At 33.8% G+C, this 18,876-nt stretch overlaps 1 protein-coding gene across 3 annotated transcripts in view; it reads right to left on the reverse strand.

Moving 5' to 3' along the window:
* GALNTL6 (polypeptide N-acetylgalactosaminyltransferase like 6) overlaps positions 1–18,876 on the reverse strand; it is an 881,484-nt gene that overhangs the window by 352,448 nt on the left and 510,160 nt on the right. The window lies entirely within an intron of this gene.

Below are 18,876 nucleotides of genomic sequence, written 5' to 3' on the forward strand. Positions count from 1 at the left end.
ATTCTATATATATAGGGTGGCCAAAGGTAGATTTAAATTTTCTTAGCTCTGGTTCTCTTATCCATCTCACAGCCTCCTGCACGTGTTACTAATCAAAACTGGTTCTTTTAAAGCAAGACCTTCGGTGTCAGACTTATCTCTTCAGGATGTCACAGACCTACTGAACTGAGTCTTTAATTCTGATGACTGTCATTTCACATGCCTTATTACTTGTGTTTATTAACACAAAGTTTTGCTGATACCAGGATTTAGGTTGAATATTAATTGCAAATTGGGAAATATGGATTTGCTGATTCTGGATGAGTCTGGAATTCCTAATCATATATTTTGCATGTTTGAATATCAAAATTTCTTTCTTATGTGAAGCAAAAAATATTTTTGAGTCATTAACTTGTATCAACTAATATAATCTTATATGGGATTACTTTAGGAGTGGGTAAAGAAAAAAGGAAATAAATTGTTACCATTGTCATTATTGATATACTCATTAAAATCCAGCATGATTAAGTTTGGGTAGACTTTAAAAAATTAGATCACTTGTGACAATTGTTTTTAGCTGCTTTTTAAAAATCCTAATATTAAAATATCTCAAAGCATTTTAAATAACTAGGAGCCACTAGAATTAATAAGAATGAAGATCTCTAATTTTCTAGACAATATAAAAAATTTATTATTTCTATTTTTAATTATAAACTAAAGTAAAGAATCAAAGGAACACAGTTCATAGTCACAGATACACTATGGGACCTGATGGTAATATTGTAGAAGTTATAATCCAGATTGTAATATCCTCATGAGAAGAATAAAAATATTTCAGCATCTAAAAAAAAGTTGGATTTTGGTAAAGCAACAGAATTTGTCACCTATTTATCCCTTTGGAGATTTAGCAATGTCAACCGTGTGAAAGTAAGAGGCCTCTACAGAATTCTATAGCTTATTTATTACACGTGTCCTCAAACTGCTTTAAATTCCTCCTCCAATCGTCATTATCATTATCATAATCTAAGAGAATTGTATGTAATTTGTGTAGTTCTAGAATCTTGAATAAATTGTTTGAGATGACTCCATGGCAAAAGCATCGAACAGATAGATAGTACAAGATGGTCGAATTCAGGAGCATTTTCAACTCCCTCCTCAAATTCTGAATCTTATTATAATGTGGTACATGAATGTGTGCACTCATTTTGATCAAATTACATTTTTGGTAATTGAGACATGGCATTACAACTTCTATTTTCCATTTATTTTTACATTCAAATATATTTTACATGGAATGAGATCCCTGATTTTCTGTATAGGAGTTGATAAGTTTTGACAAATAGATACTATTATTTAACACACACCACTTTGGATATATATTTTCTTTACTCTGTAAAGTTCCTTCTCTTCCTTTTCCAGTCATTCCTCATACTTGCTTCACCAAAAGCCAACAGCTATTTGGTTTTCTTCTTTCATAATTTAGTTCTTGCCTTTTTCAGATCATCATGTGACTAAGTTTTTGCTTAGTATAATGTCTGTAAGATACATCCATATTATTTTGTGTTTCAGTAGTCCTCTCTTTCATATGGTCTAGTAGGATATGGTCTAGTAGGATTGCATTATGTAAACATATCATCATTTTTTTTTATCCATTCTTCTGTTGATGGATATTTGGGTTGTTTCCAGTTTAGAGTTTTATAATTAAAGCTGCTAAAAACATTATAGTATAAGTTTTTCTTCTTTCATGAAAATGCATTTATTTATTTTGATATATATCTAGAAGTTGCTTTCTGGGTCATAGAATTCTTTTTTAAAAAACTGCTATATTCTTTTTTTCAGTGTGGCTAAATTATTTCACACTCCCATCAGCAATATGGAAGATTGCCAATTGGTTCAAATCATTGTCAACAATCAATATCATAAATATGTTAAATATTTGCTGTTCTAGTATATGTGGCATTTCACTATTGTTTTAATTTGCAATTTCATAATTACTAGTGGTATTACACAAGTCTTTGGTCCATTATTCTTATTATTCTGATCTTTAAAAAAAATCTTTTATTATTGAGTTTAAGGATTTCATTATATATTCAATGTAAAAGTCTTTAGTCCAATATAAGTATTGTAAACATTTTCTCCCAGCCTGTGACTTGCATATTCTTTTTCTTAATGGTACCCTCTGATGAACAGGTGTGTTTATTTTTGATGAAACTCAACTTATCATTTTTTTCTCTCTTGATTAGTACTTCTATGTCATGTCTAAGATACATTTGCCAACCCTAAGTCTTCTACACTTTATCCTAAAAGATGTATAGTTTTACCTTATGAGGAAACTACTATAATTATAGTCCTTTGAAAATGGAGAAACTGAGGCAGATACTGGAGAAATCAACTGCCGTAGAACATTACTTGAACCAAGACTCAAACTCATGTAATTTTTACTTTTCAACACTATCTAGGCTCCCACTGATTTTGCCACAGCACGGAAAATGTAACCAAAGGATTATAATTTCTTTGACTTTTGAATACTTTTTAAAGGAGCATCTACTATTATATTATTGAATGTTTATGTTCTATGGAGTACAGTTTGGGAAATGAATGCTCAATAAATATTGACTAAACTAAATTTCTATAAGAGAAAAAGAAATGTAACATACTACTTCCTAATAGTCTTGTCAAGTGGCTTAGTATTTTGGAATCTGCTAGGGTATTCCATAGTACTTATAAATTTCTGTGTGTTTCCAGGTACAAGAAAGGTTTATTGTCTCTTTATTGTTCTGATTCTCTCCTTAAGTCATCTTTAGATCTAGTTATCAGTAAGGTGGTTTTTCCTACCTCTCCCAGGACTGACAGGCATCACTAACCCTAAAATGTGGTATTTATTGCTATAAGTACAATACAGAAAACATTTTAGGAGAGTTGTAGTAGGAGTTGACTTTATGTGTCCACATTCTTCTCTTCAGCTCTTTTGAAATGTGGGGTTGCCAGATAAAAATACAGATAGTCAGTTTCATTTGAATTTCAGGTAAATTTTAGTATGGAATATACTTATAACTAAAAAAGCGTTGCTTATCTGAAATTCAAATTTAACTGATGTCTTGTGAATGTGTTTGATAAATTTCACAACCTTATTAGAGGGCTAGGTATGTGTCTGGTATATGGGGAGAGAGTCTTAATATCTAAGACTTCTGAGAATTCTAGGTGTATCATAGAATATCTCCTCTGCTGGAGGATGATTACCAGTGTTATCAATTCTATAATCCATAAAAAAGAATTTCTACCTAAGAGAAAAACAGGGCATTCATAAAACTGTTTAAAGATGTTCTAAGTATATTTTGCACTCAAGTCTACTAGCAATGGTAAAGTGCCCTATTATACTATATTATTATTATAACTACCAGGAACAAAGAATGGAATAGAAGATGAAAATAACAAAATCTTTTACATTAGAGCACATTTAAGTTTAAAATCATGGGATGAAACTTAATTAAGTGCCAGAAGGTATACTAACATAATGTTGAGTTTGCAAATTTAAGTACACAAAAGCAAGGCAATCTAGACACTAAAAGTTCCCCAGGAACATTAACTCACCCACAACATGCACTGTGCATAATAAAGTTAACATTTAGCAACCAGAAGTGTCGTTCATAGTGCAAAATATGTAATACTCGAGGTCATTAACATTTCCATATTTTAAACTTATTTCAAAGGTTCAATATTCTCATTACACTAACATAAAATTACTCAATCTTAGAGTTAAAAATGATTTTTAAAACATATTTGTTTACCTCGGAATCTTTTATTGAAGTCATAATCAACTTGCACTGTATTTTGTTTCAGTAACAGAAAAAAAACCATTTTTACATTTAGAAAATGTTAAACATGGTATAAATCTTCAATTTGCACTTTCTATAATTTCTCAAACTTACTCTCTCTATAGTTAGTCTGAAAAATATATCGCTTTTTATTATTCTAGCATTATTTCTGATAGGTTAATAAAACTGGAGAGGCCTCATAGCATGGTGATCATTTACTGTGTGGCCACAGGCAAGTTATTTCATCTCCCTGTGCCTCAATATTTCCATTTGTAGAACTAAGATAATAATAGGGCACGATGAGATTTAAATCAGTTAATATCTGTAAAATACTTAGAGTAGTGCATGGCACATGGTAAAGAGCTAAAACTCATATGTGGGGTATAAAACTGAAAGCAACAAATGAACAAGACAAATAAAAACTCATAGACACAGACAACAGTTTAATGGTTACCAGAAGGAAAGGGGGTAAGGAAAGGTAGATAGGGGTATAGGGGTTCATATACATGGTGACAGAAGGAGCTCTGACTTTGGGTGGTGAACACACAACGTAATATATATATGACATATTATTGAATTGTCCACCTGAAAGCTATGTAATTTATTAAACAATCTCACTCCAATAAATTTAATAAAAATATTTCTTAGTGTTCATGAATAGCAAGAATCCAGATGTATAGGTACAAGGAAATTTTATATTATCTTTCTCAGACTTCTACAATTAGATTAGAATACTTGAAACAATTTTAGTGAGTCTATAATATTTCATTTTTTAAAGGCATCTTTTAACTTATAGATTTTTTTCAGGGTGCTATACTTTCTTGCAGGTGCTCTAGGAGAGAAAAAATAAGGTAGAAAGTTTTAAAAATCGATTATGAGTTCTTCTTTTGACTAATAAATATATGAAAAAGTTTTTAAACATTAGTAATCATTGAAAAAATAAACATGAAAATGATATTTTATTGGACACCTGCAAAAATAACTAAACTGAATAAGACTGGCAATGCCAAGTGCTGGTGAGGGTCTGGAGGACATGGAATTATCAAATATTGCTGGTGTAAATGTAAATTGCTACTACCATTTGGAATAACTATTTGGCAACTGTTACCTACTAAATTTGACACATGTATATCCTATAATTTAGCAATTTCAGAAATGCATGTGCTTGTGCACCAAAAGAAATTACAGGGTGATCATAGCAGCAGTATTCATAATAGCTAAGAACTGGAAACCACCCAAATGTCTATCAACAGTAGAACGAATTGAACAAATTGTGATATACTCACACAATGTATTACTCTAGAGCAATGAGAATGAAGGCATCTCACACTAAACATCATTTGTCAGAATCATCAACAACCTGGATGATTCTGACAAATGATGTTTAGTGTGAGATATAACAAAAGAGCATAAACAGTATGATTCCAATTGTATAAAGCTTAATATCAGGAACTTTGGCCCACAGTGTTATAAATGAAAGTAATTCTTTCTTTTGGGGAAAAGGAAGTCGTGTTTCTAGGGAGCTACTAACATTCTTTTCCTGGGTTCTGGCTACCACGTGACAACCCACTGAGCCGAACCCATATGACTTGGCCACTCTTCTATAAATGTAATACCGCAATTAAAATAAAATTTAAAAATTCAGTGAATTTCAGAAGCAAAAAGTGTTTTATGATTGTACTGCCGACTTTTTTAGCTTCCAATAGAATTTCTTTAGAAACTAATGTCCATACAGAAAGAAAAAAAGTAAGCCCAATCCACACCTTTACTGTATCGATTTGCTAAAATAATTCGTTAGAATTGGAGAAAAATATATGCACTGCTTTGATGAGAAATATACCAATGAGGGAAACCTAATCTTCAGTAGTTTCCAGTTTTAGAATGATATGATCCGAGGGTCAATCAGACCAGAGAGCTGAGAATTAGAATTGGGAAGTGACAGACTTGGGGGTGTGCTTGTTTGAAGCAATGGCATCTGGAACAAGAGTAGAGCAGAGATAAGATGCTGAGCTCAAGCTGGTCCCTGGACAACTAAAAATAAGACAAAAGCAAAATCTCTAAGGATATCTCATAGATATGTTGCAAAGTCTTTCCTACTGTGATTATTCCATTAAATATTATATTGCGTAGTCAGGAAATAATAGTTAATTTAATAAATGAAGAATCTACATATTTGAGGATCCCAAGAGACTTCTGTGAACAACTGGCAGCTAAAATGAGTCCAAAGCAGATAAGAGCTCCCATCTCTGTCACTATAAACAGTTCACCATATTGAGGGATCCCAAGACTGGCTTTGCTTACAAAGGTCCAGAGAGTACAGGCTCTATTTCTCCTGAGGCTGCTCAAACCAATCTGTAGAAGCTTAACATATTCCCATGTCCCAGAGACAAAAAGCATATTAATAACTCACATCCAAAACAAAAATAAGAGTTTAAACCATATAAAATTCTATTTTATAGGTCAAAAAGTCAAATATTGGAAATTTCATACGGTTTAACTTGATATATACATAAGCACACAGTAATTGCTAACCATCGAAAAGGATCAGAAAACAGCACATTGTGAATACAGATGATGGCGTTCCTCCCTCTGAGGACTGCTCTGAGGACAAATGACATGTGAGTTTGTAAAACCTACCTGCCCATCTACTTCACCAGTGCTGTGTATTTAATCTAACCAAAGATAATAAAACTTTAAGAAGAAGCTCCTTAATGATTTAAGGGCATCCACAAGGTACGAGGATATTTTTCTCATCACGCTTGTGACTGGTAACTCTCTGGGAAAAACAGTATGCTACAGTTATTCTTTTAACTTTTGAAAATTGACTTTTACTATGAATCCTGACATGTACATTTTTCAAATAGGGGTGCTTGGTACATTTAGAAATACAACTCGTGCATGAGCTAATACATGGTGCAGGCACATGCCAATTCTGTAAACTTATTTTGTCATTCAATATCGGTCTTTAAATACACAAACAAAACAATCATGAAATTAGGGCTTTATTATTTCTAGTTCTATAAACATCAGTATCTTCTAAAATAAAGATTGCATATAAAAGAGAATTTTCAGTATTAATTTTTCTTTTTCAAAACTATTTAAAGAATATTTCTTGCTCAGCAAAAAACAAAAAACAAAAAACAACAAAAAAACAAAAAAACATTTGCTTTGTCAACTCCAAAGCCATTGTTCTTTTAATAACAAAAATCTTGGGTTATAGAAATTAATTGTTTAACTATAAAAATTCTGAATAACAATTTCAGATCCATGAAAAATTCTTTGAATCTCTAGCTCAAGAAATTACATTTGGTTAAAAATGCATGAAAGATGTAACTGGGCATTGGTGACCAATTTCATTAAATGAGCTGTGACTACACTAAAGAAAAGGCAAGGCATGTGAGTATTGAGTTCCCAAGGGCTAGATTATTCAATGGAAATTTATTTCTGCTAGGATATCATAAGGGAAAATAGCTGGCTACATTAGTAAAATTCATGCTGGTGCACAATTCATTTATTCAATAATCACTTCTCTCTTTAGGAAAAGTATTTATATCATGAGATAATTTAATATAGGTTATAAGACTTCCTTATTTCACTTTTCATTTCTTTTTATACTCCTGATTTATCAGCTGAGGTTATTTAAACTCTTACACATTTGAATTTCTTCTTCCATTCCTAGATGTCGACTACCTTAAATCATGCAAAAAAAACAGCCAGGTTGTTCACCTTGTACATATTAACATCAACATCCTAGTATAGTTATTTGAAAATCCTAAGCTATCTGGCTGATAGTATGTATAAAGGGTTGGGAAAAAGAGCTTATATCCTGAGTTCAGCAGAAGCTGGTTCCCCATTGCACTATATTCTCTTGAACAATAGCATTCCTACGACTGAATTATTGTTACAGAGTGACACTGTCCTGTATCCTACAGAGTCTCCACAGAAAAGGATAAAAATGGAAATATCCTCTATGCTTGTTTTTCTTGAATTTGGTATTTAATTTTTAAGTTATATTTAGGTTGCAAAAATAAACATTCGGAATTCAAAGATTAACTGAACAGGTTTTCTTCAGGATATAATATCTTTCTTTGAATCAAAATAAGTTTAAAAATTTAGAGCTATATATTAGTTAAACAATCAAAGATTCCACATGAATTTTTAGGATACTTTTTTTAAAAAAAAAAAAACAAAATATATTACTTCGAAATAATATCGAAATGTTTACATTCACCTAATAAATGGGGTGGGTTCAATTTAAAATTAATTAAAACAGAATTAGATGGCTATTATTAAAATTAGATCTATATTATTAGATATGATTAGATCTGTATTATTAAAAATACAAAACTAAATGCATTTACAACCTCTCTAAAAATTATAAAAAGCATTAGAAGAAAATATGAGAGAGAAGAAAGTTTTATAATCTTAAGTAGAGAAAGTCTTCTTAAGCAAGAGCCAACCCTATAAATCCTCACTACTCAAAGTATGGACTGTAGACCAGTAGCATTCCCATCAGTATCGAGTCTCAGACTTCACCCCAGGATCTGTGCTTAGTAAGAGATCCTCAAACAATTTTTATGCACAGTAAGCAGTTCTTTCTAACTCTGTCTGTACCTTAGCATCGCCTGGGGGACTATGCTCCAATGTCGCCCCAACCAATTGAACCTGAATCTACGCATCTGGGGGCCTGAGCTACAGTCATTTCATAAAGGTTCCTCCACGATCCTAATGTGTAGCATGAATTCAGAAATCTTGTTCTTGAGAAAAACATAAGTAATTAACCCTTTGTTGCTTAAAAAGGTGAAGGTAGATCCAGAGAAAATATTTGTAACGTATAATAGCAAAGAGCAAATTTTCGCAAAAAGGAATCCTTCAAATGAATGTTGTAAAGATTCACGACCCAAGAACATAATCAGAGTCACTCACTGAGATCTGAATCTTCACAGAAGAGTACATACAAATCTCTAAAATACTTCTAACAGATGTTCAACATTACTAATAATGTGGGAGCTATAACTTGAAATAACAGTGGCATACTATATCCTCTCTATGTGACTGGCTAAAATGAAAAGAACTGATGACATCCTTTGTTGGGAAGGGTGTCGGAAAGTGGGAACTCTCATCGATGGAGGTATAATTAGGATTTCCCTTTTTGAAGGCAAATAGACAATACCTATTAAAATTTTATACACACAATTTACAACAACGATTTCATCTCTTGGAATCTTTACATCTATATACATATATATACACACACACACATATATACACATATATACACATATATATGTATGTGTGTATGTGTGTGTGTGTGTGTGTGTATATATGTATGTATGTATCTGTGATGGAGAAAAAGTTTGAGGCAAACTACATGTTCATCACTGCTCGAATATAATTATGGTAAAACTTTATTTTGGGAAACTATTCGATAGTTGAAAAAATGCTGTTTAAGCCTATGTTATTGATACAGAAAGATATTTTGGATAAATTGTTGAGTTAAAGGAGCAATTTATCGAGCTTTCCTTTTTTCTTCTTGCCTTTGTTTTTGTTTGTTTGTTTAAGAACTATATATATATATATATATATACAAAGCCCACAACACTCTTAAAATCAGTACCTTCCAGGGTGGGAGTTAAAAAGATGGGGCAGACCTCCTTTACTTTTAGCATTTACATGGAAGGATTTCTTTTTTCTAGTCTGCCTGCAATACTTTCGTACTTAAAAATACATAGACAATATTACTTAAAAAGTTGTTTACTCAGAATTAACCTGTGTACATTATTGTAAAAGGAACATATGGTAAGAAAAAAGAAAAAATGAGTAAAATTTTGTCATTTTTCTTTGCGCTGTAGTGGGCAATGAAAAAAAAATAACCTGTACAACTATATAAACTTCTAGACTTCCCTTTATAAATTAAACTAATAGATTTAAATACTTTAAAATATTAGCTATGTCACAATTCATCTCATATTAATGACGATGAACTTTCAGTGGTGTGCTGAAGGTAACACAAGTGAAATCAGGTCCTGAGGAATATGACAGTCAATAGAAAGTCTCCTGGGGAGACTAACGCGAGCAAGTTCAAACTGTATTACAATACAATGTGGTAAGAGATTTGGAAAAATGTAGGGTACAAGAATCATGTACATAATCACCTCTATGCACTTCCCAGTTCTGAAATCTACTGCTCACAACACTCATTTCAATTAGTGCACAAAAATGAAACTAGCAGTCGTCGCCAGGGACTGGACATTGAGAGAGAGAACTGACTACAAAGAGGCACGAAGTAACTTTTTGACATGATGAAAATACTTTATACTTTGATTTTGATGATGGTTATATGCCTGTGAGCATTTGTCCAAATTCATGGAAGTACCTAAAGAGAGAATTATACCTCAATTAACTTGGCTTAAAAATAAAGTGCATCATCAATAACAAAGAAAAGAAAAAAATCTACCTAGTAGCCCAGTATCTAGAAGGTTCAAATGGCCTGAGAGAATAGGACATTCAATTTTTATGGCATAAAACTGTATTTTAAAAACAGCCTGTATAAGTCCTCATCATCTTTAACATTTATTGCATGCTTTAACATTTATATATATATAAATGTTATAAATATATATATAACATTCATATATACACACACAGAGGAATCTTTAGATTTCCTTATTGTTTATAGAAGGGTCATTCTTTAATACTAGTTTCTGAAAACACTTGGCAAACTTAGTCTGAACCTAAACAGGAATATAAATCATATATATTGTGTTGTTTTTAAAATGTGTTCTTTGACTGTGTTAGCTGGCCAGTATGAACTTTGGATCAGATATTATAAATGTGAAGGCAGTTACTTGATTTTGATTTTTTGTTCATATTTATAGAGACCGAAATTACATTTTCCTGGATAATGGAGTCTCGAGTACAGCTAAAATGTAATTTAAACTTTAGATTACTCCAATGTTTACATAACTGAAATTAAACCATATACCATGTACCAAGGACATTAGCTTAAAACCATTTGTTAACAGTGACGATGCACATTCCCATGAAAATCTTGTTAAAAATCTTGTTGCCTTTCATTTTCTAAAATAAACAAGTGAATTCTTCCTCATATAGCCACATTTCATTATGTAAATGTGCAGTGATCTCCCCCAATAACCACATGTCATCTCAAGTGATGAAGGTCTTTACTTCAGATATTATGTTTATCTTTTACAAAATTTATTGCTAAAATCAAAGAGCTTCATAAAAAATAAAAATAAAATAATTCCCTAGGGAAGCACTGAGGTAGAGGCATAATTCTTTTGCCTCTTCACTGATATTGACACATTCAAAACCAAAACCAAAACTAAAATCATACACATGCACACGCACGCAAGCTTAGCTTCTAGAGCTTCCTTGATATTTGTTCGAATTAATTTTATTTGGGGTCCTCACATCCTCAACATGTTAATACAACAGCCACTTCTCCTTTGCTCTCCTGGGCAGACACACAAAGGCACCGTTTCCAAGGCACTAAGGCGAGCCCCAGACCACGCGGCTGTTACCCCTGTGTAACCTGCACAGCACAGGAACTCTGTACTGCTGGAGCATCAAACCGATTTCAGAAGCAAGGCCACTTGAGAATGACAGATTAGCTCCTGGGAAGGTTGACTTAGCACTGCGGGGAGCTGGCTTAAACACGAAGAGGCCGAGCAGAAATATAGATTCCCTGAATGAAAAGTTATTTTTCTATCAGCGATGTGAAGGAGAGAAAAATCTACAGGGTCACAGCCATTAGCACTTGCAATTTTTAGACCTAAGTTTAATAAAAAATGTCATCTAGAGATCAGATCACATCATTAGTTCTGGAGAAAAAGACAGGGAAAGTATGAGTGAGATTGTCTCCAGGGTGAAATAAGAAAAGATATAAAGATATCTGAGTTACTCCCAAACTTTTCATATAGTGTTGGAGCATAAAAAGAGAAATCAATAAATCAATGCATATACATATACATACATACATATATATATATATATATATATATATATATATATATATATATCCTGTGATTGACTTTGTAATTAAAATGTGCTCCCCTCCCCTAGACAGTTATTCTTTAGGGAGGTACCTGTGACCTAGAGAACAGCATAGGACCAGTATTTTGAAGAGCAAGCTGGATTATTCAAGAAAAATAAATTTAAAAGAGATGAACATCCAAAGAAGTGTCTTCTCTGTTCCCGCATAATGAAGAGAGAGTTTGGGTATGAATTTGAGTCTCAGTTCTATCGATATGGGTACTGAGTCAGAGTTTTGGTGCCATCATGATGGCATTAGGGTCAGGGACACACCCGCAAAGTCTATAACTGCCACTCCCACTCCGATCAACATGAGGCAATTGAATCCAAATGGGAAGCATGCAATGAAGTTGGCAAAGAGCCAAATAAACCTTCAGTGTTCACTAATTGATTCCTAGAGTAGTGAAATTCATAAAGACAGAAAATAGAATGGTGGTTGCCAGGAGCTGAGGGTAGAGGAAAATGCAGTTACTATTTAGTGAGTACAGTTTTAGTTTTTGAAAGAGAAAAAAAATAGTTCTAGAGATAGATGTGGTGATGGTTGCAGAAGGTAAATGTACGTAATCCCCTTGAACATTTAAAAATAATAAATTTTTATGTTATGCGTATTTTACTACAGTTAAGAAATAGCTAAAAAAAGTTGCACTGAAAAGTATATAAAGCACTGTGTCCAAACCCTCTTACCTTTAACACATTTAAATCTAAGACACTGACTTAGTTTTCCAAAACAAATTTTGTTGAATTTAGCAAAGTAGTGGTATGTGTGAAGGGAGCCGAAAAGAAAGAAATATGACTGAGATTTGCTGATAGAAGGCAGTCCTTGTCCAGGTTACTTATGGTGTGGACCAGAAAGGCACGGAGAAGAGACAATCACGGCACCCTAGTAATCTTCTGGAGGAAGAAATGCTACTGTTTTTTTCTGTCAACATTGTATCCCTTCGACCAGCATAGCTGCTGGTACTATGCTGGGACTATGTCCCACATCAATAAAAAATTGTTAAAAAATAAATAAGTAAACTTATCCCCTAGTAAAACACAGCTCTGTTAATGGCCTCTGACCTTACTAATTTGATAACATTAAAAATTCTCCTTGTCCTGAATGGTGATGTGGGAATAAGTTATTCATTTCTGGGAGACTCAATTTTATTCATAAAATGCAGACCCTGCCCCCACCTCTCGGGGTTGTGACCTTATATGTACGTGTATGTATGTGCTTGTGTGTACATATGCATTTATATATACACATATATTTAAAACATACATTTTAAATACTGCCTTACTTAGCATATTGTATGTATTTACTAGATAATAAGAACTATTATTTCTTCATTATTGTTATTATAATGTTTATTTTAAACAAGGGCGATACAGAGCTTGTCTAATTTGTTGGTTAGTTTGTGATAAAAAGAAAAACAGGTTGGTCCTTCTGCCATCAAGATATAGTCTACAGGTGAATTCCTGAGGCAAAACAACTTAGGAGCAAAGCTTTAGTTATGAACCTATCAGAGTTAATGCAAATCTATATCTATCTATCTATCTATCTATCTATCTATCTATCTATCTATCTATCTATCTATCATCTATCATCTATCTATCTATCTATCATCTATCTCTCTATAAATCTATAATACAAATGCAAATACAAAATACAAATATATATATATTATTAACAATTCACCATCCTTTTATCAAACACCTACTGTGTGCTGGGTACTATGCTAGGATCTAAAAAGGCCCCGCTTTCCAGGTATTTAAATAGAGAAAATGAACACAGAAGGGAATGATTTGGTGAAAGGCAATGCTGTAAGCTCTGGAATAAGGAGAAGGGTGAAGCTTTGGCAGGCTTCCCACTCCAGGCTTGCACAGGACCTCACTGCGCAGACTGCAGAAATCCACACAAGGTTTTGAGCTGCAGTACAATAGAACTACAGGGATTAATTAGGAAGATGATTTATTTCCAAGTGGAAGATGGAGAAGTTGGGGGATTTTAATTTCTATCTTCTGGCACAAGACTTATTAGCACTGGAATTCACTTACTTTCTCACACCCACATATTTTCACCCCTTTCCTTCACAGCTCTTATGGATTAGGTAAATTACTAAGTGGTGAACATAAAGGAATTTGCTAGAATGGTTGTAGCTATGCCATATTACCTAGCTGGGCCTTGGATACTCCCCCAGTTGTACATTTAGTAATGGCTGTGTTGTTCGTTTAACACCTATAACAAAAATTATAAGTCACATTACCAATATGCGAGAATTTAAAAAAATGTGCATTAGAGAAGTCAAGTATTGAAGATGAAAACATAAGTTCATTAAGTATACATCATCTGTATTTTACAGGAGAGCACGCAGACCTGCATAAATCTCTAGTCTCCCTCTGTGACTCTACATTTACTGATATAAGTGTTGGGAAAAATCTGGAGTACATTTTCACGAGTATAATTTGTGATTCAGTAAGCATAAATCAAAATCTCAGAAAAGCCAAAAAAAAAAAAAAATCTAGAATCCTTTAAGTGGCATAAAACAGATGGCTAGTTAGATTTCACAGGTCTCTATAGCTATGTGACCAGGAATTTATTTCTTCACACATACAGTTCAACAGTTATGTCTTACTTCCAAATTATACATATGGTAGACCTGAAATATTTGAAGACTCATTAAGATCATGTTAGGAAGGCAAATGTATTTCCATTTCTTTTAAAATACCAGCATATTTCAAAAAAATATAACAAAAGGGTACTCTGGGTAAAAAAGAAATGTGTTTTCCATTAATTCCCTTATTAGAAGAGAGCAATAATATGTATGTCTAGGAGGAGCAGAAAACCAATGTGAAGTGTTCCTTTGAAAGTGACCCTACTCACCAATTAACTCCTTCATCCCGCAGGCCTAGGCCCCGTTTACCGGGCAACAAGTGGGTCTGAACGAGGGCTATAGCGGTTGGTATGAACAGGTATATTTATAATGGGTGGGAAGTTTGGATTGGGAGAGCCAAGGAAAATGAAGAGAACACTCGAAAACTGGAACCCACATCAGAGATACAGAAACCAGAAATCAATGGTGTGTGGAAGGGTAACCTGAAAATAGTATATTGAGTTAGAATTGAGTTCTGTGATCAAGAAAACCAGAGAGGACAGAAAGAGCAAGAGGCAAAGAGACATGCGGATGGATCTCAGTCTGGTTTCAGAAAACCTCCCATATTCGTCTGTGGAGAAGAAAGCAACCCTGGCCGCTCACTGTGAGCCACGTGGCACAGCAGCTTCCTGTAGCGACCAGAGAAGGTGGCAACTATGGATGCAGCTCATGGGAGCTGAGCAAACTGCCTCCTTGAGTTGCACTCCTGGCTCCACATCTTGGACATGTTTCTACTTCTCTGAATCTGCTTTTGTATAATAATGGAAATAAAAAACTATCAGAAACAAGGCAGTTTTACCTTTTTCATGGGGTAAGCCTTCCTGAAGAGAGCATTTATTGTTGTAGGACTCCAATAAATTTATACATACTAGCAGATTGGAAAATGCATAGTCCTTTAGAAATGCAAAGTGATAGTATTATCCAGACAATGCATTATCATCATCAATAACTTCATTTATATTTATTTTTGACAGAAGGGCAAAGCAGGTACCATCCTCATGTATAACTTTTCCATTTCCAGGATTGGCAATACAGATAGTGAAAGGGCACATACAGGTGACAAATAAAAAGAAATTTAATCCTCTCCTTGAAGATAAGGGAGGAGACTCTCCCACAGCTGCCTCCCACCCCGGCTCCATTTTCTTAGAGCATTTACTTTAGAAAACTTGTAAGTTTCTTCTCCGTCTCTTTGAAATGTATTCAAAAATTTTTAAAAAGCTAAATAAGCCTCTTGTCAGCTTAAACCTAGGAATGTTTTTGTCAAGGACCTGGGAAGAAAGTCTTTAAAATGTAATCAGACCGAGCCCCTACCTCCAGCGTCGGCAGCAGGATCGAAACCTAACTGATGGATTCCTCACTCTGAAACCACCTCCCATGAGAAAGATATGAAAAGCTGATTTGCATAAAGCCAATTAGCCAATACTGATGGTCACCTTAATCATCATGTAAATTTAGGATAAACTATGTGTGACAAATAGTTCTGTCAAGTCCTCTTGAAAACCATTGTTTATCCTGAGAACAATGTAAATAATGAGTTGTATCTGCTTGACTATATAAAAGGGTGAGATTTCTCACTTGGAATCTTAAGAATTGCCTGTGAACACATCACATTCTGGTTTAATGGTTATTCAATAACAAAACTCTATTTCCCTTCTACCTTTGTGGAGAAGTTTTCTGGATTGGGAGATTCTATCTATCATCTATCTATCTATCTATCATCTATCTATCTATCTGTCTGTCTGTCTGTCCGTCCGTCCGTCCATCCATCCATCCATCCATCCATCTATCTATCATCTATCTATAAACTTTAAGCAAAAACTGCACTAATTACTTATTTCTTAAATTATTCCACTGTCATTTCAAAATTACCTTAAGAGGTGTCCCTACCTTTCTTTCATCCCTTGCTTCATATTGTTCTCCTTCTGAGAAAGTGGCATCTTCTGCTGACTGTGGTTTGAAATCTTATGCTACACTTTATTTTGTTCCTCTTTTCTGATGTCTAAATATAGTCAGTGATAAAATCTTAATCATTTTTCCTTGATTAAGGTCTATGACTTTCACATTTTTTTTCTCTCTTCACCGCTATTGCTGCCACTCTGATCTTGGTGGTCAATAATTTATCTCTTAGAAAAGTCTTATTTGTTTCCTTGACTTAATCCTTTCCAGCTCCAAACTAGTTCATATAGTATTTTCTAACCAATTGTTTTGCTGACACATTCTATAAAATAGTATATGAAGCGGGCAGTGGTAACTTATTGCTTACTTATGATCCCTTTGTGTTACTTGTTAAGGTCTTCTATTATCTTGGTTTCACTAGATTTATATAATCTGATTTCCATTGTTTTCTAAGATACAACATTCTCAATATATTCAAACTATTTATTTTTCTTTTTTAGAGCTCTTCAATAAATGTTGATTATTACTAATCGCAAATCTCACATGGCAACAGCAACAAAAAACAACAAAAATACACAACCTATCACTAGTATATGAAATTGTAACCTCATTGATTGGTCAAAATTTAACCATTTTGTAGGGCTCAGCCTGAATGTCACCTCTTCTATGAAGCCACCTATGAATGTTGAAGCTTTCTAAGAACATTCTATGAAGTACTTCATGAACTATTCCTTTCTTATCCTTTCCTGAGTTTAGTCTTTGATGATATGTTACTATACAATAACACATTCAAAAAATGGATGTACTCAAATGTGCGTATCTTACTGTATACTATCTTCTCTCAAACAGTCCATGAAACTGGACTTCAACGATGTAGCCATTGTTTAAAAGCTTGCTCTTTTCAATATTGTCAGTGATGAAAAAATCATCTTGAGAAGGGATTGGATTTTTGGCCACAATGAAAAGTAATTCATAGTTAAGTCTGTGGAAAATAGATGATCAATCTGGGTAATGCAATTTCGCAGTGCAAAACAGTGTGACTCTGAAGCAATGAGTTTATCTATTTATTTACTTATTTTTTGCAGAAATTTTAGGCCACTTTTAAAGATGAATTCTGAATAGGAGAATCACTGTAATAAATAAACTGTGTTTTCATATTACTGATTTCTTTGGTTGGCAGCATCAATGAGCATTTTGTGAGTGACTTGGCAGGGATGGACTTCTCACCACCCCAGATCCAGGTACTGAGTGCGTCTTGGTGTGGAGGTTGTGGGCCTTAGGAGCCATCCATCCACTAGTTCCTGGTGGCGAGCCACGGGAAGGGGAGAAGACTGGCTTGACTCATTCTCACTCACTGGGTCATGGTGACTCAGTCTACTAGCTGACAGCTGGCAAGAGAATCAGGTGGGAGGATTTGTCAGCCAGCGGGTGGCAAGTGCCAAGTTATGGAGTAGGAGCCCCGGGACCTGGGAGAGCCTGTACTTGTTTAGAAAGTATCCCTATGCCTGAGGGCTATAAATACCACGTTTGAAAACCACTATATTGCAAGTGGAAAGAGGCTGTGGAAGAAAGGAAAAGTTTTGTGTTTTAATTTTGAAAAGTGTTTTTAAGGGCACTTTTTCTCCTGCTGTTTGAACAAGGAGCCCTACATTTTTATTTTGCACTGTGTGGGACAAATGAGCTAGCTGGTTCTGCTTTTGGTCATTACTTCTCATTACTTAGTGGTTATCCAGGAATCCATTTCTGCTTCGTTTTGCTCTTTTTTTGTTTTTCACCCCATTTGGACAGAATTCTAATCTGCTTGCTCTTATTCTTGGCTCTCAGTTAAACACTTGATTACTGATGGTAACATTTAAAACAATTACATAGAATAGAAACAATACAAAATTAGAAAAAATAAAAAACGAAACAAAACAACTGATAGTGCAGGAAAATATACTGTAGTAAGTGAATAGACTTAAATTTAGATTATCACTCTTAGTAAGGTTTGCTTAAACTGTGTTAGTTGTCAGGAATAACTGAGAATGACCTCTGAAAAGTGAGCAAATAAACAGGTTGCTTAATGATAATAAAGATGTTTATCTACGGACTAGATAGAAGGTCTAGTAGGTAGAAAGATCCTTAAATCTTTGAAAAAAATATCTTGTTGCAGAGATTTTAAGAATCCTTTTATGCCAATAGTGTTAAAGAACTCTATTATATTGACTAAGAAAAAAGTAGACAGCCACAGACTCTCATAAGTTTGAGCGGCTGTCAAACTAAAGTTACATTTCCGCTCCAGTTTTCAGTCAATTTCCTATTCACTTGATTTTTTTTAGTGAAATAAAATAAGAAGGCAATTTAATTTATATAGGGCCATTAAAATATTTTTAAAGTTAAAATAATCTATCAGGTTATTTGTCCTTATAGACAATGGACTACTCAGAAATCTTGAAGAGACTACAGTTTCAGTAGTTCGAGGTTCCTTTAGCAAGTAGGGTTTCCTGATACTTTGTAGT

Source organism: Rousettus aegyptiacus, unplaced genomic scaffold (assembly GCF_014176215.1).
Source record: "Rousettus aegyptiacus isolate mRouAeg1 unplaced genomic scaffold, mRouAeg1.p scaffold_m13_p_16, whole genome shotgun sequence".
Classification (NCBI taxonomy): Eukaryota; Metazoa; Chordata; class Mammalia; order Chiroptera; family Pteropodidae; genus Rousettus; species Rousettus aegyptiacus.